General features: G+C 38.9%; 1 long non-coding RNA gene across 1 annotated transcript in view; it reads left to right on the top strand.

Moving 5' to 3' along the window:
* The window catches only part of LOC106542401 (uncharacterized), a 73,263-nt gene that overhangs the window by 16,388 nt on the left and 32,604 nt on the right, over positions 1-24,271 (top strand). The window contains exon 3 of the long non-coding RNA XR_015695978.1: positions 5,293-5,589. This is a non-coding gene — a long non-coding RNA (uncharacterized LOC106542401). The remainder of the gene's footprint in view (positions 1-5,292; positions 5,590-24,271) is intronic.

The raw sequence follows: 24,271 nt of genomic DNA, 5'->3' as shown, positions 1-24,271 counted from the left end.
AGGCTCCTCAACGGCAGAGTCTGGAAACGCCACTGCGACCAGTTGCGGAGCAGGCACCAATCTCCCATCAGTCAGCAGCTGTCAACCGACCTGCCAACACCGACGGACACGACGACCGACGCCGGGCACGGAAACGAAGAGGCCAGCAGGGAACAAGCAGCCACAGTCCCAAACCGAAGCGGCAACTTACTTGGTGGGCCAGCACCATCCTGTGTTCTCCGGCGGCCCAGGCGATCGCCGTCCTCCGATGCAGAGTCCTCGGTCGAACAGCCAGAACCTCCAAGCGAAGCAGAAGGGCCTAGGGCATCAGGCCGCATCAGGCGGCGTCCAGCTTACTTACAGGACTACGCCTGCGCGAATGTAAGGGGGGAGGAGTGTTGTGTTCTGAGCGTGCGCTGACTAGAGGTTTGAGCGGGAAAGCGCTTGACAGCTGATTGGCTGATCGTTTGACAGCTCCTGTATAAATAGGGAGCTGTCCAAACGAGCAGCGCGCATTTCTTTCTAAGCCGGTTCTGAAACTGTTAGCCTGTACTTAAGGGAATAAACTTGTTAGCCTTTTATTCCTGTCTCTGCCTCAGTCCTTTGGCTACCCACGGGTCTTGGTACACACCAGCTTCTGTAACATGTTGAGGCAGCAAAATGAAGCAGTTTGTCGCCAGGCCATGAGGTGGTGACCCAAATGTGGCTGCCATTTTGTGGGTGAGACAAAATGGTGGTGGTTTGGGGAACTGTATCATGAGGCTGCACAAAGAATGAAGCCATTCAAGTCCTCTGGAGGGCCTCTAAGCTCTTCAAAAGGTAAATGAAGAGAAGGATGTTTTGCTATGTGCAGTAGTTCTCCCTCCAGTCCGTCTGCCTAGGGGGCGTTGTTCTCGCTCCTGATTGGCTACCTGTTTGAAAGCCGGTATATATAAAGAGCTGTCAAACAGGGCTCAGCTGTTGCCAGTTACCTGAGACGCGCTTGTTGTGAATTGCTGCGTTTGGCAACCTGTTAAGCATTAAAGCATTTGAAAGACCTGGCTTGCCTCAGTCTGTCCACCCGGCTTTCTCCTAGCCAGAACATGTTTGGCATGGTGGGGTGGAAATCAGGCCTAAGGCCCAGGAGGAGCTCATAGGAGTGGGAAAAGGCCTGTTCGAAAGACATTCCAAGACATGGAAAGTGGAGCATGGGGTCTCAGGGGTAGGGGAGGACTTGGGAGGGCCAGGGCAGACAGCCAGGCCTGGGCCTGTATTAGACCCTCAAAGTCCTCCCCCACCTGGATGCACCCCCACACTCCACTTAACGACCTGGCTGTTTGTTTTACATTTCATTGGAGAGAGCAAGGATGGGAGGATTGTTATGTTTCATGTAACAATTGCTGCGATATGCAACCATAATGGGCAGGCTTCATCATGTTCATATCTCGAGGACTATTTGTAATGAAGGAACTGGCTGGCAGCTGGAGATCCTACAGTGACTAATGTAGACTGGATAGTTTTCAACAGTAGCTATAGAAAATGAAATATTGGATTGTATCCAATATCTGTGTTTTCTCAATCTTTTCTGAAATCTTGCTTTTGCTTTTGAAACTATTCAACTTGGGCTCTGTTGTTTAATGCAGCTACACTGTATTTCTTCTTCCAACAGCCTGCTGTATTGGGCTGTCAGGAATCATTACTCACAGAGTGGCACATTAAAACTTAGAATTATTTCATGATGCAATGCTGCCATACTAACCAGATAAATGTTCCACTTTCGCCCAAGAATTCAGACAATGCAATTTTTCTACTGTTCCTCAAAACTTATCCTAGCATTCTTCTTTGCCTTCTCTTTTGTGGATGGCTTATTTTTTCTTTTTTCTGGCAGTCTGAAATCTCAGTCTGAAATAAAGTTTCCCTCATGGGTTCTACTCTTGGCTTAAGGAAAATACTAAAATCATTATGTTTCACTTAGCCACTACTTTGCTTAATGATTGAGTTGCTGATCCCAATTATGGTTGCTAAACAAGGACTACTTGTATTATCAAAGAAAGGTGAATAATGGTATATGAAACTGCCTACTTGAATGAACACCAAATAGTCAATGTACTCGACAACCTTAACAGCTGTAATAATAATAAATAATAAATAATAATAATATGGATACTGGATTGCTTTGACATATAATTTGGAATCAATTTATAAATGTTTAGTAGTAGTAGAATAGTTTAGTATAGTAGTAGTATTGTTTAAGGCAGTAATAACAGTTATAGGACTGTGAGTTCGGGATATATTTCTGTAGAATGTGAATTTTGACCTTCAGATTACCTTCTTTTATGTCTTATGGGAGGGGCCAATCATCTCCAAGCCTTATTCCCGAGTCAACCCTGTTTCTTAATTGTTCTTGCCTTCTGACAGCTCTGCGCATGCGCACACTGGGAACAGGCTCCCACTATTCTTCTGCTGTCAGACTCCAGAGGCAGCATATAACTACCAAATGGCCTTGTCCCCCTCTTTGCCTCCGACACAGAGCCCTCATTCGAGCCTTCCCCAGACTCCAGAACTGGGCCATGTTCCTCCCCAACCTCCTCACTGTCTGATTGACTCTGTTGCCAGCTCCGCAGGCCGCTGGCGGACCACAACAATATATTGTAAATCCAGTATTACCTAATTCTTTAGTAACTCAAGACCCATTGATTACATATCACAGATTCAGAAGATATGGAATTCTGGCAGTTGAAGCCCACCTATCTTAAAGTTGCCAAAGTTTGAAAAACATGGTGTCAGAGATTTCTATTCTCAGATTACTTCCTTCTGGTTTCCTTTCGAGGCACATGCAGAGCATATGCTCTTTGACACTTATCCTGATATGTTGTTAGCTAATTGCTAGACTTTGCCTATTCCTACAATGTATTTATACGCTTGTATTTTCTTTTTGTTATAAAACTTCACAAATCTGCCTTGGTCTGATCCTTGTTGTCAGGAACACTTACATGCGCAAACATAATGCTTCAACCTCCCATAGTTTCATCATAAAGCAGCCATGGCAATTTTACCATGTGAACACTCTGATGCACATCATCAACCATTCAGTTGCTATTAAAGATATATAACCTCTAGGTGTGCATTTGTGATCAGTCTGGTTGATTACTTATTGGCTGCTTAAAGCCTGCATTCCCCTTCTCTCCTGTTCAGTTTTCTAAGGACATTCTGCTTAAGGCAATGGGGGAGTTAAGTTCTTTAAATTAAAATTTCTCCCCATCCATGTTTGGATGCCATAATCAATCTGAATGGCAGCTAACTGATGGTAGCAATGGCGGTTCTACATAGAGAGATTGAGACTCATATTTGTTAGCTACTTTTGAATGCATGTTTCACATTGCTCCAGAATAGTGGGGGGGGGGGGTTTGGTTTTTTTTTTTTGAATAGTGCTAAATTCCTGTCCAAATACAGTCTACCTCTCAGGTGATAACAAAGCTCCCTTTCAGCATATTCACTTGAAACACTAGAACAAATTTTGACAGATGGCTAAATCCTCTGATCTTGCCATCTGTCAGAACTCACCTCCTGCTCAGGCCCATCCCATGCTAAAGAAAAGGAAGAGGATGTTTTTCTCCAGTTAAGGATATATGAGGGACAGGAGAGAAACAAAGCCAGAAGAACCCGTCAATCCGATCCTTGATATATCCTGCACACTGTAAATAGAGATCACACCATTTGTTGACATCAAGCATGTGACAGGTTAAAGATTTGCCCTAGGAGTAGCAAATGTTATACAGGCATAGTTTTCTCCTGGTTCAAGAACTGGTGAATAGTACTTTAACTTGGCTATAAATAAGATATTATAGTTTCCAGATTAATGAATTCCGGGAGGGGGGGGGAATCCTTGGTAATTTCATGGGCACATCCATGTAGATAATTTTTTTTTAGTAACAAACATTATTTGCCATTGTGCTTTCCAATCTTGGTTTCATGGAGATCTTCTATAAAAATACAAGCCGGATCTAGTTGTGGCTAATGTTTAATGAGCCAGCTAGGTGCTGCCATTTAGATGAGATGTTTACTTTGCTGAGTTACAGGTTCCACTTCTCTTTAAATAATGTTTCAGGATGGGATTCAGGCAGAATGGGAGAGTAAAGAAAGAAATAGGAAAGTGAAATTCATGAGATTTATAAATAGAATGTTCTGACACTATGTCCTACTATTTTCTGGTAATGGTATTTTTTTCAAATGTATAAAGTATAATATTAAAATAAGCAGCTCCAAACTTTCAAAATCAAAATTTTTTGTAGAGGTTTCCTAAAAAAATAAATCTGTATCCTTAAATAATCCAATATTTTTCATGTAATGAAAAATATGTGTGATTTAGAACTAACTAGGGATGACCATCATTCTAAACTAAGTTGATTTTTCTTCTTAAAAGTTGATTTTCTTCTCTTTTCTTCTGCTACCAGTATTTTATTACTTATTGATAGGGATCCTCTGGTGGCAATATCTATTCAGAGAGTTGTGTTGCAGGCACTGTACCCAGCAAAGATGTGTAAATGCGCTTAAACTTTAAGTTTAGGGTCCAATGTTGGGTTTATGCAGCTATGGTACATAATATCTTAAAGAATTCAAGCACTATGAAGCATATATGTCTAAATGCTATTGCTATATTGTATTTAATTTTAGCTACTGTACAAAATATTTCCGGGGATATGAATAAAGTAGGAGAAGAATGAAAACACCATGCCATCAGCTCCGATAACAAAAGTGAGATTATCCTTAGTCCTTTTCTTCTGTCCTCATTTCTCTCTTCTTTCCCATCTATACACCCTGTCCAGGGCCTAAGAGTTATTTGACCTTCTATTCAAAAATTAACTTACTAAAAGCCAAGATAATGCTATTTAGAGATGCAAACAATGTTCTGCTTAGTAAAAACAATATTATTATTTACTGTGACATAAAAACTGCCTTATATTATTTACTGACATATGTAGAAGCGGGTCATTTTGGCTCTTAAAAAATTATGGACATTTTAAAGCAGTTTTGGAAGGGTTCAGTGTGGTGCATACTTGGAAGAAAGATCAATGGGGAAATTGAAAAAGCATCCTGTAAAAAGATAATGGCAACCCACTCCCATGTTTAGCCAAGACAACCTTTAGGATGTACTCAAATTGCCCTAAAAGTGGAGCCTGAGTAATATTGTACCTTAGCTTTAAAGCAGCTGAAGTCTTGAAGGGATTGTTCTGGGTGAACTATTCTAAACAGGCAACATAATTTTGTGCCACGATATACAGATAGATCAGTGTAATTTACTTTATCATTTCCCGTTGTGTTTTATCTTTACAGATAAAGGCAACCAGCCAGGCAGGATTTTGTGGTTTCTGTTCAAGTTCCATGGATGGCGAGGCGTTCTGTGATCCGTTCATCCCTGCTGTCCCCTCCCAGTTACTATGAAGCAGTACATGATGGACGTGGACCTACAAGTCCTGAGTATCCTTTCTTTAGTGGCTGGTACCACTATATGGGTCAGGAACCTCTTTCATACAAGCGACGTGGCGGCATTGTGGATCAACGTGATGTCATCATGGCCCATCAGGCCCACAAAATCCAAAACACACCACAGGCAAAGCGGAAGGAGTGGGAGTGAGTATGGATATATTTCATTATTTCATTTCCATCTGTCACTGGGCTTTTCCATTATAGGTCAAAGCCATACAGCAGGAATTTTATTATCTCCTTCCCTCTGTCCCTAAACAATTTACAGCTCGAGGTTAAACAAACATGTATGTGACTGGGGGGCATATTTGAAATTTTGAGAGCATAAAACTGCTTCTATAAATGGGCTGCCATGTTCCACATGGGCAATAATCAAATATCCAATTATTCTGGATTGGAAAGGAAAATGAAAAGATTATTCTGCATCAACCTCTCTGCCTCTGAAGATGCTCTTTACAAAGTGAGGGGTTTTTTTTGTTTTTTTTTAAGCAGTCACTAATCATATTTATTTTCAAGAAAGGTCTATGGCGTCTATATGGACTTAGGCATTTTTATAAAAAAGGCAAGCTGTTCTTTAAAAAACTAATGAAACCTTTGAATGAAATTGAATCAGTTGGGTGGGGAATCTATGAGTCGGCAAAAAAAGGGGTATGCAGAAGTAAATGCAAGTGCCCCACTGACCACTCTTCTTCAGGCATTTTATTTCTCTCTCCAAAGTTATAACCTCCCATTCAGTTTAATTGTCTTGACATCCTTTATATCCCTCCACCGTTTCATCTTTCTTTAGTTGAATTACAAGCACTGTAGTATGATTCCCTATCAACACTACAGGTGATGAAATCTCTAACTGTCTTTTAATATATTGCCCAAAGAATCTGTATTGAGAGGACTGTTTACTGTTAATATTTTCACTGTGTCTCATAGTCTTTGCAATGTTGTGTTTATATAGTTTTGATCTTTGACAGCAATTATAAAGAAACAAGAAACTTCTGTCAACTGAAATAGATGCGCAACAGTAATTGGAGAGTTCTTTTTTGTCTAACTGACCTTATCCTGAAAAATGAACAAACTGCTCTGTCTTCTGTGTGTTGTGGGTATTACATGGTGCTATGTTGAGGAAAATCATCTTATAGTTTTAAAGGGAAAAAATCAAGCTGCAACTTCACTATATTATATAGTTTCTGTACTCTCACGAGCTGCTAGCAAAAAGTGCCGTCATATACTTTCAGTTCTATTCATTTCCACTGTGTTGACCCACAAGAAAGCAGGAATAAGTGTCACTGAAATTGTGTATGTTTTCCTGCAATACATCAAATCTATTTCTACTAGTTCAAATACATATTTATTCTCTTACTTATAACTCAAGTTTAAATAGTTCATGGTTCTCGGGGTTTCTGAAGAAGCATTTCAATAATTAACAAGGTAATAGGAAATTCTGCTGTACCAATTGCCAAAATAAATCAGTTTATAATAGGCCCCAAGAATGAGGCTTTCCATCTGTGTTCATTCACAGATTAGAGAAAACCATAAGAACGTAAGAGAGATACACACAAAAGAATGTGGCAAAAGACAGACAATTGATGTAATATGTTCTTCAAAGAAAGAAATAAGTTTATCTCTTTGGATTAGAAAAACTGAACAGAAATACAAAAAACATTTAATATACACTTGAACATAATTTTCGGATTGGAAGTAAGTGATTTGTGTATAGGGCATTTTGCAGGACAATGTTGGTCCACATTTTATTCTAACAAATGTAATCAAGATTACAAATTTATTCTGTTTTAGGTTGTTCTTGCATACCAGTTCAGCACAGACTGCTATTCTCCCAAGGAGCCTGAATATTTAGAAAGGTCACAGCTATAAGTTTGTTTTACAGGTCAACTGTTTATTTAATATATAATATTTTAGTTTTTTTTTTAACCTTTTTATCTTATTTTATGTTTACTTACCAAACATAAAAATACAATAAACCCATCTGATAAATACATGTAGAACAATGCATTAAACTATAGAGAAACTCCTATTTGTGGGGGAGGGAACGGACAGAAACATATTTCTTTATTTATAGTGATATTTAATATACACCTTGGCCTTAGCTTAAGGTGACCAGATTTTAGGATTGGTAAAGAGGGACACCTTTGACCGGGGGGTGGGGGGCTTGATTAAAAAATTTATACAGAGCAACAAAAATTTTCATACAATGCAAAAATAGTATTGTAATATTTTTCTTATTTCAACATAACTACAATTTACAAATATAAATTGTAACTGTTGGCAAACATCAAAATTTTGATCACGTGACCATGAGAATGCTGCAACGGTCGCTAAGTGTGAAAATGGTCGCTAAGTGTGAAAAATGGTCATCAGTCACTTTTTTCAATGCCATTGTAACTTTGGTCACTAAGCCCATTATACCACCTTTCTTGCCACAGTTCTTAAGTGAATAACTGCAGCTGATAAGTTAGTAACATAAGTGAATCTGGTTTCCCCATTTGACTTTGTCAAAAGGTCACAAAAAGCAATTACATGACCCCAGGACACTGAAACCATCATAAATATGAATCTGTTGCCAAACATCAAAATTTTGATCGCGTGACCATGAGGATGCTGCAACAGTCGCTAAGTGTGAAAATGGTACCATGTAATGTTAAAAAGCAGATGGCTAACTAAGTACACTAAAAACCATGTTTAATTATTTGCTACTTGAGGCCAATAGCAATGATGAAAAAATTTCTGTCATCCTCAGTGACAATATTTTTAGGGCCAAAAAATAAAACTCTTACCCAGAGTTTTTACCACGATTTGCCTGGTGAGGGGAGGTGGCAGGTTGATGCAGACCAAATCCACAGTATAATAAATACAAGTATAATAAATACCTTCCTCCTCCTTCTCCTCGCTGCGATCTGGATGCCCGACGTGCCTTCCTTTCCTCCGCGTTCGGCCCGTTCGCGTGGAGCCTCAAGATTACGAGCAATGCTGGGTTGCTACGTTAAGGGGACTGGGAACTACTGCTGCTGCGGCACCCGATCCCTGCAGCAGTGGCTGGCTCTGCTCCTGGCCGCAGGCCCCTGCCCTGCCGCGTCCAGCGCGTTTTCATCAGCATGACCTGGCATCCCAAGCGGAGCTCCCCCCGCCTAGACCCGGCCGGATTCCTTGAATGCCCACACGTGTGCACAACGCAGCTAGGCGGGCTCCGCTGGGGATGACCCGGCTATGGAGGGCATAGCCGGATCATCCCAAGCGGAGCTCCCCCGCACCGCACGTGTGAATGCCCGCGCGTGTGTGCCATGCAGCTAGGCGCGGGGAGCTCCGAGTCGTGCACGTTTGGGATGACCCAGCCAGGGAGGGGCAGTGGCAGCGAGTTGGGCAGGTAACCCGCTTGCTGTTGAAGACACGCTGGATACGGCAGGGCAGGGGTCTGCGGCCGGGAGCGGCTTCTGGCGGCTCCCGGGCGGCGATCCCACCACCATCCACTCGCGGCTCTTCCCACCCGGACGCCCAAAGCCTCCCAGCCTGCCCGGGGCGAGTCAGCTGCAGTGCAGCCGGTGGTGGGCAGGAAGGCTTCTGGCGGCTCCCGGGCGGCGATCCCACCGCCATCCGCCCGCTCACTCGCTACGCTACCCCGCCCATGCGAGCGGCAGCGGATAGGCGGGGGAGCGAGCGATCGAAGAAGGCGCCAAAATTAAGCGGGATCTTTTGGGAATTGCCCGGGACGCGGGAAAAATTATGAGAAAGCGTGCCTGTCCCGCCAAATGCGGGACGTCTGGTCACCTTACCTTAGCTTAATAAATTATATAATTAAATACAGTTCTTTACCAACAATTTCAAGTGGGGATTTTTAGTTTTTCACTCCTCTCTCATATGTACAGCTTCTTTCTGTGCTTTCACTTCTGGACTTGCTTCTATTCTAAGGGAAGAGAACAAAAGAGGGAGAAATAAGTATTTTCTGGCTTTCTTGGATCCCAGCACCTTTTGTCAAGTTGCCCTTGCTGACCTATGGTCTGTTCTCCAAAAACTTCAGTCCTTTCCACCAGTCAGCATATTGCTGCTTTGCGTCCTGTTTACTCTCCAACTACAGTTTCCTCTTCCTTGATACATGAAGTATCACTGCTCTATGTCATACAAAAATAATTCTAGAAATGTTCAACAATCTCCTTCATCATTATTTAATGCTTCTGCCCTTTTATATAGTTACAGCTATAAGGCAGGTCTTTATATGAAGATGGTATTTAATTTCATTGTACGAGATGCAATGACAATAAAGTAAAATTAAAATTAATATGTTTCTCTATAATTATGTGATACTAAGCCTGATTTTTAACACACACCCCTGGGGAAAAAAACCCTCTAACCTTGAGATCATTGCATCATCCCATGTCTGTGAGGACAACATACAAAAATAGTCACATATAAATTTCTGGTGCCCAGGTAACTGGAAAGTGGTAGGAAGCCTAGGTGATTCTCCAAGGGAGTTATTAAAGACCTATATTAGAAATTTCCCCTAAACTGACTTTTCTTAGAGTGAGATATTAGGAGAGCAGTGAAAGCACAGGGACACAGTATTTTGGTTAATTTAATACAATTCTGAATCCTGACCCACCATTTGAAGTAATAAAAGTTAAATTTCCCACTGTTGGTGCCAGAATGTCCCCTGGAAAGACATACACTTTTAATGACACCACCTCTACTTTGCATCTGATAGTAGTTCATCTCAGGAGGATAAACAGTTGTTAGGTCTAAGATCCTTTAAAAGGATGAGACTTTAGGAAAACTATTGGTAAATATATAGAGCGTGTGCACACGCACGCAGGTACACACACACACACACACACACACACGCGCACACACACACACACACACACACACACACAGATATCTGTCTGGAGTATTAAAGTAGTGTCTTTGCTTCCCCACCCCAACCCCCATAATCTTGCTGCAGTCTCAAAGTTGAGACAGATCAGTGCTTGCCAATGTTATGAAAGCTTACTGTTCTCTAAAGCCTGAATATTTTAAAAAGATCCCCAATTTCTTACTATCTATAGAGCCTTAAGGAGCTAAACATAACATTCAGGCTATTTTCCAGAGTTTTGCTGAAAATTGCTCCTTTCTGAATTCTTTTACCACCTTACCATCAGATGTAGTTAACTATAACCAGAGGTTAAGAAACAAATAAGGGCTGTGCAGGAAGTAAGGCAACTGGAGTATGTTCTGTATAGAAAGGAGGATATAAATCACATACATATGAATACATACTTGCATTTTTGCAGAAAAGTGTGCATGAATGATTAGTGTCTGGAAAAGTGTAACTGACTTTTTCTAAAAGAGGGAGATTTCTCTGACTGATTTGCTATTGATCAATATCTAAAGTAGAGGGCTAGGAACCCACTCTTGCAGTTTAGATCTTAGGAATCAATTGTACAGCAATCTCCCCATGTCAGCTAAAAGCCCCAAGTTAATATTGATGCTGGTACTTCCCAACACCCCCACTCTTCCTCATTTTCTTTCCAAGTCATTTCCTTTTTTGCTGCCTCTAAGAAATTGCAGCTTGTTGCCTTGGAAACAGTGATATCTGTAGCAAAGGCTGTTGCTTTTATTGAGGGCTCAACTGCTTTGTTGAGGATAGGCAGATTTAGGATTGAAAAAAGGGCACTCCTCATACATTGGGAAGAAGACTGTTTCCCCCCCTTTTTGCATTAACAGATTCAGCTGGCCCTGCAGAAAGCTGCTATGAAAACAATCGTGATGTTGTTGGCATTTTGCAGCTACTGCACGGAAGTGACTTCCATATGTGAAAGGGAATTCACAGAGATCATGAATGAAAATTTAGTGAAGAGAATGCTTTTTTCTCTGCAGTGCCTCTCTGTGGAGATTCCCTACGCTTTGTCTCGCACAAATCTAAAATTAATGGTGGTTTTGAAATTGCAGATCAACAGTTGCCTTAGCACTTTTTTAATGTGTGCAGATAGAAATGAGGTATGCTTATGTAATGTATTTAATAAACCAGTGTCGGAGCATGTTATGCCTGGGAGAACGTGGCGTATCCAATTTCTTTTTCTACAAATGTTCCAAAAAGACAAATGCAAATCAGTAGGGACATTCATCAATTAAAATGTTAGAATGAGATATAATCTAGGAGGAAGGGGACTATCTCCATACACCATTGCTGAACCCTGAGATCACGTAACTTTGCCTTTGGTAACAAACAATTTATGAATTTGTTATGAGAAATTTATATAGTCTAAAATGTTTAGTACATAATGCCACTTAAATATCAAAGAAACATATTGTAAAATGTCAGTTGATAATTAAGCAAAAAGTAAAATGGCAAGATAATATGTATGTGCATGTTACATTGTGTTACTTACTAGATTCAGTAGTTTTATAAAACTGCAATTTTATTCTTAGTGAAATTGATTACACTAAAGCCCAAGACATTCCCAAGAAGGAATTGACATATCCATTGGTTTTCATCTGGAAATATCTTCTAGGTTCACTAATTTTTTTTTTAATGTCCTTTTCTGATCAGATTTTTATTTGAGTTTGGTAAGAGTGTTGATGTGATATGAGGGGACAGGACTAGGCTAATGATTCAGATCCAGTTTATAATGGCAATTCTAGACCCATTTTGTTTGCCTGTCAAGAATTGCCAACTGGAAGTCCAACAGAAGCTTGTTTCTCCTAGTCAAAGCTCAGAAGGATTATCAAAATCAGAAGCAACTATGATTCTACGTTTTTTTTTCCTAAAAAGGAAGTCTAAAGGGTCTATAGCTCTTAATGTTCTTATGATATTAACAGGCAATATTTTTGGACTGTGTTCCCTCTGCAGCACCCTCTGAAACGTTGAGCTATACATCCTATTATGTCTGATCAGAACAAATCTTGTAATCAGGAATAATGGAAGTTAACATTCAGGCTGGAATATGGGACAGAGATGGCATTGTCACATCTTGGATGATCTCTGGTGGGAGCACAATAAGGGTGGCATGTTCAGCCTTGCTCTTTTTAACCTCTCAGTGACTTTCCGTACTTACAATACAATACAATAGCAGAGTTGGAAGGGATCTTGGAAGTCTTCTAGTCCAACTCCCTGCCTAGACAGGAAACCCTATACCATTTCAGACAAATGGCTATCCAACATCTTTTTAAAGACTTCCAGTGTTGGGTCATTCACAATTTCTGGAGGCAAGCTGTTCCACTGATTAATTGTTCTAACTGTTAGGAAATTTCTCCTCAGTTCTAAGTTGCTTCTCTCCTTGATTAGTTTCCACCCATTGCTTCTTGTTCTACCCTCGGGTGCCTTGGAGAATAGTTGACTCCCTCTTCTTTGTGGCAACCCCTGAGATATTGGAACACTGCTAGCATGTCTCTCCTAGTCCTTCTTTCTATTAAACTAGACATACCCAGTTCCTGCAACCATTCTTCATATGTTTTAGTCTCCAGTCCCCTAATAATCTTTGTTGCTCTTCATAGTATCCTTCTGGAGCAGCTCTGGAGCTGGGATTGGGCAGCTTGATAGTGTGTTGGTTCTCCTGCTTCCTCTAGGGTTAGTCTCAATTTGTGTTGATAGAAGGGAGAGGTCCAGGACACAGCCTCTTCTTGGTCCATTATCCTCTTCCTGTTTAACATCTACATGAGGCCACTGGGTGAATAGCGTGGAGTGAGGTATCACCAATATGTTGATGATATCCAGCTTTAAATCTCCACTCTGTTTTCCAAGAACTGGACACACTATAGCCTAGAAGACAAATGTACAGCTGTTTCAGGTTCATTTTATCCTTCTACATTTTGCAAATTGATGTAGCAGTGTAAAGTGTTTAATGCTCAGTCCTTAAAACAAAAGTCTCAAAGTTCATAAAGTAGCATACATACTTTGCCTTCCTCCAAAATGCTTACACTTGTTGGGATTAAGGACTGTTTTCTCATAGTTGCTCCTCTTCCGCTTGCTACCAAGCTCATGTCCAGGTTCTAATCCAAGCTAAGGGGTCCTTGGTGCTCTCTGAACTTGGTTGTTTCTTTACTCAAACCAGAATTGGTTTGTATAATATGGACAACCATATAACTTTGATAAATAAAGTAAACATGATTAGACCATCCCCAAGTCCAATGCTTTCCAGATGCATTGGACTACAACACCCAGGATTCTCAGCCAGTCTGAATAAATTTCATGTTGATCGGTGATAGATTCAAAACATCTAGACTCTAGATTATGAAAGTCCTGCTTAGAATTTTTCTATTTTCTTTTTCACTTTCATCTTGTTTTAGGACAATTTCTTGTAAATCCACTGGATGGCACTCATATCCTCTCCACAAACTGATTTATAAAACGGAATTTTTCAGTTTATACAGAAAGCCATTAAAATATTATAGTGTACAAGTTTTGGCTTTCCTGAAAGAAGCCTAATAGGTTGTTTTTTAGTTTGTTGAGTATGGTATTAAGAACTTTTCTTTTTACAATTTCATCTCAATATAAACATGATAATTGTTCTCTATAATACAAAGAAACAAAATCTTATAATACAGAGAGAATTACATAGTTTTCAAGGCAGATATAAGTCAATTTATTATACACTGCCTCATTCATCACCCTCTTTTTATATATAAATGGATTATAAAACATTAATGATGTTTCATCTTTGCAATATTTTGTGATAATGTTTATTTCCAGTGGGATGTAATGAAAATGGAGTTGATAATTTGTACGGAGGATATCTCCATAAGTATGTTCAGGAGAGAACAGGTGCTTCGGTTCAGAAAAGCATGTGGATAAGCCTCAAGAAGATGAAAAATCTATTCTGATGACCCTGGGAGAAGGAAGTAGTCAGCAGGTGAAGGCAGAATTTTGTGGTGCAACTGGGATTGAAGTTGTCATGACAACAACTATGGCGGTTAATGTACCCAATAGTACCCAATCTTCCATATCTTGAGTATTCTTCACCTATGTGTGCTATGACGTCCATTATTTTCCAGCCCAACATGGCCCTTGCTGAGAATGCTGGAAGCCTGGATTCCTTTACTTGGGGTACGCCCTGATTGGGGAAGACTTTACTAAGAAAAAAAAATCACAGTTCACAACCACAATCACTAGATCTATACAAGACACTGCCTGAAAACCAAACAATCCGGATTATGGCTTACGTTAATGAATTGGCATCATCAAACCTGATACCAACCAGATCATAGAAAAACAGAAAGAAGCATTGCAAGGTCAGAAGCTGTGGAGAGTTTTCCCATAGAATCACCAAGAGTCAGACACAATTGAATGGATAAAATCATCATCGTAATAAATTAGCCTAGGAATAAATATTAAAATAGGTAAAGGTTCAACCAACCAACCAACCAACCAAACCAGGTTCCCCTCGCACATATGTGCTAGTTGTTCCCGACTCTAGGGGACAGTGCTCATCTCCGTTTCAAAACCGAAGAGCCAGCGTTGTCCAAAGATGTCTCCGTGGTCATGTGGCACCGACTAAGCGCTGAAGGCACAGAACGCTATTACCTTCCCACCAAAGCTGTTCCTAAGTTTTCTACTTGCATTTTTACATGCTTTCAAACTGCTAGGTTGGCAGGAGCTGGGACAAGTAACAGGAGCTCACTTCATTATGCAACACTAGGGATTCGAACCGCTGAACTGCGGACTTTTCTGATTGACCAGCTCAGCATCTTTGCCACTGAGCCACTGCGTCCCTTTAAAATGTTAAAATAGGTCGTTTGAATGGTTATTTTACCCCAGAATACACCTTTATTTTGTGTTTTGCTATTTTCTTCTTTTTATGTTAGTTAAATTATGTTTCTGTTTAAGTGTATCCTCATTAATTATGTGATGGATTTTATTAGGTTGAAAAAATTGTTAATTTACTGGAAATATAACTGATCTGGGATAACTGATATCAAGACAATTGTCAGGTTCCAATAATATCTAAAATTAAATTAGAGGTGGAAGATTACGTAAAAAGCTGTGCTACTTGCACAACAACAAAGCCCCCTGGACTACTACACCGAGTGGCCAGCCCTAGATGACCATGGGAAGAGATCACAAAGGACTTCATCGTCGAGCTCCCAGACAGCAGCGGGAATAGGGTAAACTGGACAGTTATTGATTTGTTTTCCAAGCAGGCGCATTTTATCGCTTGCTCAGAATTGCCGTCTGCAAAGAAATTAGCAAAAATGTTTGTGAAACACATTTATCGCCTGCACGGGGTGCCCACAAGGATCATTTTCAAAATAAAATTTCTTTTTCTTTACAAAATATATGTCTAGTGCCTTTTCTACACTGTGGTTAAGGTTTAGGATTGTTAAATTTTCAAGGAAGACAAAACAAAATACTTCTGTTGATCTTGGGGTAAAAAAAAAAGAGAACACAGTTAAGCAACTTTTATGAAACAAAAATGTAAAGCTCATACTTTTTTATGGTAATTCTTAATTAACCTAAACAGTATAGCTAATAAAAAATTAAGGCATAGAGAGAAGAGAGAATACCCTTGTTCAGCTGACAGTTTTTCAGTGAGTCATTTTTTACTTAAAATCTTATCAGTTCTGAAGATCCTTTATCTAAGAGCTAGGATTTCATAAATTAATTGTAGTACTGAAGTTTGCTAAACTTGTGGCCTGAGGCAACTCCTATTGCCTAGGCAATGTGCCAGAATTGGGCTTCCCTTTGAACCATAATGTGATAATTTCAAGTACATGACACATTATCATTATCGTTCAAAAGAAATTTAATTATTTCTAAAGTCTGTGTACTATAAACCAGGCCTGTAATTCCCTAGGTCTATGATTCCCAAATGATCATTTGAAATGTATTGTCTTTTTAAACACACACTACTTGACCTTTTCTATCTGGAGAAACTTGGATTGAACACAAAACACAAAATCTACAGCTGATCTCTGAACTCCTTGGATCTTTTTAATGTTAAACAAGGTTTACCTTTCACAGTAGAACTTAGACTCAATACTTAAGAATTCATGAATGAAAAAAGCATGAGTATTGCTGCTTAAAATGGGGCAAAAGAAAACACTTTAAGGTTTTTTTATTGCACAATTGACATCTTCTGGTTAAAATTCCCAGTAATATTCCTAAATAGCTTGACAGATACATCATATTTGTCTTTCTGTTCTCCAGTATGTAATTGTTGAGGCTAATGAAGAAAAAGCCAATAGTTTCCAGGTTGGAGAAAACTGTTACATAAAACATTTTTCAGATGCCCCCGAAAGCTATTAAGAGACTGGCTATCCAGCAACTCTGAGAGACAAGAGGAAAAAGTTAGGACTTTTAAATCTGGTTGTGTGCATAGTATGCATTTGTGTGCGTTAGTGGGTGAGTGTGACTATATACGCATGTGTGCAATTTTTTTTTGTATTCCAATGGACAATTAACTATTGTTTAAGACTTTACTGTGTTCTTATTTACAGCAAGAGAAGTGATGTCTGAGAGTTTTCAGTAGTCAAGGCAAATACTAAATGAGGGATTTGGTGTCTGGAGAACTGAAATTTAAGAGCTGTTGTAAAGCCTGCAATGTATGTCTGTAGAAGATGGGGGGATCTGGGTCCAAACATATGTTTATATGATTATGTTTGTGTTAATGATAATGTGGGAATGGCTTTTCTCACACATTGCAAACTAAATAAATTTTGTTTTTTACATTTTGTAAATGTAAAAACATTTTGCTACATTTTGACTTAATGTAATGTACGGGCCCAGCCACTGAGTGGTGACCCAGTTTGCTTGAGTTCTTTGTGCACTGATTCAAATTTGGGTATCTGCTGCAAAATTGAAATTCTACCTATTATTGCCATTACATTATATGACAGTTTTTCTAAAAGATATTTTAACCAAATGCCAGATGCAAATTCCAGAAGGAGATGATGTGTAGCCACAACATTTTCTACAGAATTGGTCATAACTGATCTAGAATTATTTACTGCATGGATAGTCATGTGCAGACATTTGATGCAACAATACATGCCAATAATAGTTGCACTTTCAAAGTATAAACAGTGATCATGTATGCTAAGCCATGCTTTATTTAACCATAATTTATGGAATAGACCACAACTACTTTATTGGAAGATAAGTTATGAAATAATATTGAACTAGCTGCACTTATTGGATTCTAAGGGCCTATAAACATGGACTCAGAAAAAGACAGATTGAGAAGAGAGGATGCCTTTGAACTGTGATGCTAGGAGTGACTATTGCACATCACATGGACTGCAAAAATAACAAAGAAGTCCTAGACCGGTGTCAAAGTCATTCGTGTCACGTGACATATCTTGACAAATTCCGATGTTTTTTGCCTCTGGGGAGCTGGGGTAGGCATGGCCTGGAATGCATCTGGCCTGTGGGCCGTCAGTTTGACAGGCCTGTCCTAGACCAAACCTCACCTAAAATATCACTTGAAGCCAAACAGAGGTTGTCCTGCTTCCGTCATGTCATGAGAGCTCACTCACTTGAAAAGTCAATTATGCTGTGAATGATCAGCAGAAAATGGAGAAAGGATTGCCCTAGCACTCACTAGCTAGACACTATCAACGATGACACTGAAATAACCATGGTGGATCTGATGGATGCAGTGGGAGACAGAAGGGCACAGAGAGTGCTGATCCATAGACTGGCTGAGGGTCAGACATAACCGAATGGCTGACGACAACACTCAATGAAAGAAAGCCTGGTGCAGACTAAGTCAGCATTGTATGAAACTATAAGAAGAATTTATTTATCTTTTCAGATATATAATTGCCAGTTAGTACTACTTTATTCTATGTTTTTCTATTTTAAAAGTCATACTTTCCAGCCTCAGCCCTTCTGAATATCTAAGTGCAGAATTTAAAAAGCTGTGTTTGTTGCATGCATTCAGCAGCTTAGATCCCTTTGTAGCCCAAGGAAAGTAGCAAAATAATACTTTGGAATTTTAAATTGCTGATGTCAGCAACATAGCCCACTGGACAATCCTTTAAGTTGTTTTTAGTTAAGGGTATATGAACTTGATGTTTCAAACTCCTATAGTTAAAGTTGAATGGTTTTTTTATAGACTAAAGAGTTTACAGTCTTCATATAGTGAAGAATACTGATGATGAAGAAGGTGATGATGGTGATAGACGATATGAGATAGGTAGGTAGGTAGGTAGGTAGGTAGGCAGGCAGGCAGGCAGGCAGGCAGGCAGGCAGGCAGGCAGGCAGACGCAATATAAAACAATGCTACATCAAAGGCATGAATGGAAATATTTTAAATCCCTGAGTTTGTGCGACAATTTACTAGCCTTTCCTCCCAGATATTGTCTGTAACTTTCCATTTTTGTTGTGAGGTTACTGAACAATGTGACCAAACTGAGCCACAGTGATTAACATGCTAAGCCATAACCGATTAAACTAAAAGTGAATAAACCTCACAAACACTTAATGTGATGTTTCAAGCCCATCATTTAATAGAAAGAAATAAGCTTCTTTGAAATCCACTTTCTATTTTTTTACTGATAGTGTCCTGCAATCTGCAGCTACAGCAACATACAGTAAGAAGGACATTTTCATTTTCACATTCAGATAAAATAGGACAGTATTAGCAATAATTTTGCTCAATTCTTTCTGGGAATGTTGTGTGTTAGTATAAGGGCCAGTATGTTCTGCAGTAGGTCTATAGATTGGTCTTTTCAAGTTAGTAAATCTGGAAAGAATTATCTTTAAAAAAATCAATATTTCAAAAACATTACTCTAAAGCAGGGGTATCAAACTCAATTTTATTGAGGGCTGCATCAGGGTTGTGTTTGACCTCAGAGGGCCGGGGGGCTGGGTGTGGCCATGGTGGGTGTGACACACAACTACACCTCCAGGCACATGGTTTTATACACTTAAAAAAATAGAGAGGCATACATTTCTATGATTTTTTTTTTTATTACTTATTTGATCTACTTGATCATCTTTTGAGAGAGAGAGAGGGAGGGAGGGTGGGAGGGAGGGAGGGAGGGAGAGAGAGAGAGAGACCATATCAAGAAACTGACTCCATAGGAAGACTAGAATTATAAATTATTGACCTAGGCTAGCGGAGGCACTGTGGGCTGATCCTTTGCTATTTCCAGGCCGCAAGCTGAATCCGGCCAGCGGGCCTTGAGTTTGAATTCCTGCAGTAGGTGGTAGTACTAAACCAATTTGACAGATCTCCCTCCGTCTCCCAGCAACAACAACAATACTAAGCATGATTGAACCCCATTCATATTTACCGTAGGTAAGAATCTACCAAGAAGTCTGAGGTCTGTGGGCTACACTAGGAAGGTGAAAAGATAAACTTGAAAAAGGCAGCATATCATTACTCTGTTGTTACCGATTTTTGCTTAAAATTCTGTGTAATAACACATTTGAATGCTTCTGTCACTTACGATATTGACATTTTCTCACTACTATATCCTGGTTCAAATAGAATTTAGTTGTTGGAAGTTCTTAGAAATGGAATAATTACAAAAGTTATAGTATCCAGTCAAGTAGCATGTTAATATCATGAGTTTTCACAACTTTCATCTGCATTGCACTCAGAGGTGGGTTGCTGCCGGTTCGGCCTGGATCAGGCGAACTGGTAGTAGCGGTGGTGGGAGGCTCCGCCTACCCACCCGGATGTTTCTGTGCATGTGCAGAAGCGTCGCAAACACGTCCAAACTGGTAGTAAAAAAATTAACAACCCAGCTCTGATTGCACATTCATGTAAGTGGCTCTAATGGTTCGTACATAATTTCTTAGGCTAGATTTGAATAACATAATAAAACAAGTTTTTTGCTGTTCTGTGAAGCCCAGCATTATCCCCTAATCATAGTTTGTGACTTAAAGTATAGTTTACAGACAGTAGTATGTGAAAAATTTGAACAAATTCAGCAAATTCTACTAAGTCAATAAGTTTTAACCATAATTAAAAGTATGGCTTAATACAATGTGAGAACTATTATCATCAGAGAGAGTGAAATAGCCATGCATATAAACTAGTCAAACTAGACTGTCCATTCTTAATTAAATGCAGTATCTCTGGCAACAAATTATAACCTTAGAAATGTCCTTTGCTGATCAGTTCTTTTTACACTTAGTTGAAATCTGTGCTGTTGCAGTTTCCATATGACAGGCCTACAGATCATTGAAAACCACTATCATGTTGCATGCTAATAATTTATTAGCATAAATTCATGAAATCAGGCTTTCTTTTTTAATGGTGAAGCAGTAAACATTTTGTTTGTTTGTTTGATTTATATAACCGCCAGGTCACATACGTGACTCTGAAGCTTACTAGGTTAAATTTATAATTTATTCTACTTTCCATAAATAGTGAAGGTTGAATAGGAAGGGAGACCAGTTGTTACATCCTAAGGAGGTATGCCAAGCTTCTCATCAGAACATGGCAGCAAATTGAACAGATTCTCAGATATATCTCATCTAGATTAGCAGCACCGTGTTTAAGAGCCAAGGTGGCGCAGTGGTTAAATGCAGCACTGCAGGCTACTGCTAGATCAGCAGGTCAGCGGTTCAAATCTCACCGGCTCAGGGTTGACTCAGCCTTCCATCCTTCCGAGGTGGGTAAAATGAGGACCCAGATTGTTGTTGTGGGCAATATGCTGACTCTCTGTAAACCGCTTAGAGAGGCCTGAAAGGCCTATGAAGCGGTATATAAGTCTACTGCTATTGCTATATTGCTATAGATAAAAATAAAGCATTATACGCAGCAGATGATTTGTCATCTCCAGTTCAAATACATAGGTCTGTACGTAGGTCTTGGTTTAAACACTCGGCTTTTTCCTCCTGCTTTCTAGCTTAATACATAATTGACCACTCTTGACTGTCTTCAGAGTTAGCTATAGTATGTTGATGATGAAACGGTTCTCTCTAACTTAGGAACTGCTGATTGCCAACTTGCCAGATTCTATTGTTGTAAGCTACACTGGGCAATAGAAATAAAACAATTTTTAATTTTATTTTTGAGCCAGTCTTTGTTCTCCACCAGCCATTCAGAAATAATGTAGAGAATGCAATAATGTTATGGTACCACATAGTCAGATTTTGGTCATATGACATCACTAAGACCAAACAAAATCAATGTACAGTTTTCAGCTTGAATTGGTAAAGGATGGTTATAATCATTGTGAAGTGGCCTTTAATTTTTTAATTATGAGCCACCCAGAGTTACTGTGGAGTCTTGACATTATAATAATAAATATTCAGATTTCTCCCTACAGAAATGTACAATAAACATGGGTATGAAACAGTTTAATCATTCAATCTCATCATAGCTGACCCACAGATTCTTCTATTCTGACAGAAAGAGTTCTTTATTTCAGAAAAAGTGAACAAACTTGTATGATTTCTGCTGACTCTGTAATTATTTATTGAGTTTTAGGACGCAAGAGTCTTTAGCACTAATGAGAATCCCACAAGTAACACTGAAACATCTCAGTTATCTTCCCCACTGAAGCTTCTAATTTTACCTTTTGGGAAAAATGAACCATAACAAATCTAAAAACTACCGCATTTTATTTTAAAAGGTAGGACAAATAGTTGTATTAGTCAAGCATTAATGGATTGCTTGACCATTTTAAACACCATGAAGATGTAATTTTACTATGAAAAAGGAATAAATGTGTATATCCAAAAGCAGATGTAGGCAATGATCTGTTTAAAGATTGCACTAAACTAAGGATTTTATTATAGATTGCTAAACAAGCAATATGTTTAAATTAATTCTTCTTCTTCTTCCTCTTCTTCTTCTTCCCGTTCTTCTCCTCCTCCTCCTCCTCTTCGTCTTGAATGAGAATCAAAATGTTTTCAAAGAAAAAAACAAGGAAGTTCAGTTGCTTTTTGAAAAACACCTTTGAGAGAACCATGACTTGGATGATTGAGAACCTTTATACACATCTCTTCTTTAGTATTTTGAAAACCTTTTCTTTGGTGTCTGATAGTCACACCTGATCTCTTTATGATCCACTGGTCTGAATTGTATTTATAGACATTGGATCCCTAGGATTGTTTAGTTAAAAAAAGAAGCCACAGTGGTGAGTACACAGACCTTCCAAACTGAGTTCCATGTCTGAAATACATAAAATGGTTTCTTCTCATTGTGTTGTTTTCACAAACAATTCATAATGAATAAGCATATTTTGATCAGAACAAAGCAAAAAGTGACTTCCCATTAATAAAATTTTGGTATAACTTGGGTCAAATATATTCCACGTAATTCTTGTTTCTGAAATTCACTTCTTGCTGGAAAGGACAAATGCTGTTCAAAGATTACACCGGCAACTAGCAATTTTGCTTCTTTTTTTGGCTCAAGGAGGGACAAGTATAGAAACCAAAAGACACCTGAATGAGCATTCCAAAGTAATTTCAATGAAAGCTTTGCCTTAGTGGGTGTGAATGAACATTTAGTCTTCCCAGAAATTAGACTCATTTCTGCAGGTGAGCAGGACAAGGGTTGAATTGCTCATAATGAAATACTCTATGTGTCTAGAAGCTAAGATGCCAGGAACTAAACAAATAAGATTAACAGGATGCATCAGAGCAGTTAGGATCCTCATCTGTTTGGCAGAATGAATTAGAACTAATGGCTTTGAGGAACTGCATTGAAGATAACATTTTTTTGGATCTAGTTCTAATTCTATAGATATTGTTTAACAAGAGTATGATTTAACATTATAATTATTAATACTCTTATTACAATCTATTTTGTATTACAGAATCACAACTCCTTTTTAGCTTGCAACTAGAAAAGAAAATAACATGAAAATACTCTTGCATAATTTCACGGGCATTACATTTTTATTTATTAGTGTCCCTTTGAAGTTACAGTGTCACTAAAAAGTGAGTTATGACTGTTTTTCACACTTACAACCATTGCAGGATCCCCATGGTTACTTGATCAAAATTCAGACACTTGGCAGTGACTCATATTTATGACATTTGCAGTGTCCTGGCGTCAGATGATAATATTTTGTGACCTTCTGACAGGCAAAGTCAACCATGTTAATAACTTAACAACTGAAGTGATTTCCTTAACAACTGTGGCAAGAAAGATTGTAAAATGGAGCAAAATTAACTGTTTTGCTTAGCAACGGAAATTTTGGGCTCAATTGTGGTCATAGGTTGAGGCTACTTGTATGTAACTGACAGACAGTTATATTTAGCTAGAGATCCCTGAAATTCATTCATATGTGTGAATGTACACACACACACACACACACACTCGCGCACAATTTATGTATATACATATATTGAAGGATGCAATATTCTTTTGCTGCCTTACATGCTTATTTAGAATTAAATCATACCATATTTAGTAGGTCCTTTTCCTAGGTAAATATGTAGAATTGTATCTTAAGACTGATTATTCTTCCACAGCAAAGAAACACTTTACAGTATACCATAAGACAAATATTATTTGATGCTAATAAATTTTAAGAGCAACCCCAAGTGGTAGATTTCCATGTTCTTTATACAATGTATTCTCATTAGCATGAAACTGACAGAAAAGGGGAAGGATTGTATATTTCAATAAAGAGAGACTTTGATCCTACTGTTCAAAGTCCTACTGAGAATGGTAGGTAACTCATGACTTTGTAAGAAGGGTACTTTAAGTGCATCTACTCCAACTATGTACAATATATCTGCAACAGCCTTCATACATATAAAAAACATATAAGCTGAAAAATCTGGAAGTTTGGCTATACATAATAAAGTAGTTACTTCAGGGTAAATTGAAAAATTATCAATTTAAGGTGGTATTTATTAAAATATATCATAAATTGTTTACACATACAGACTTCCTCATATTCTTTCCAACATTCAGAAAAGAGGGCAGGCAACATCTGG

This window comes from Thamnophis sirtalis, unplaced genomic scaffold, assembly GCF_051295495.1.
Source record: "Thamnophis sirtalis isolate CommonGarterSnake01/CBP01778 unplaced genomic scaffold, rThaSir2_p1.2 scaffold_3, whole genome shotgun sequence".
NCBI classification, from domain to species: Eukaryota; Metazoa; Chordata; class Lepidosauria; order Squamata; family Natricidae; genus Thamnophis; species Thamnophis sirtalis.
The sequence above is the reverse complement of the archived record's forward strand: the minus strand, read 5'-3'. Positions and strand labels throughout refer to the sequence as shown.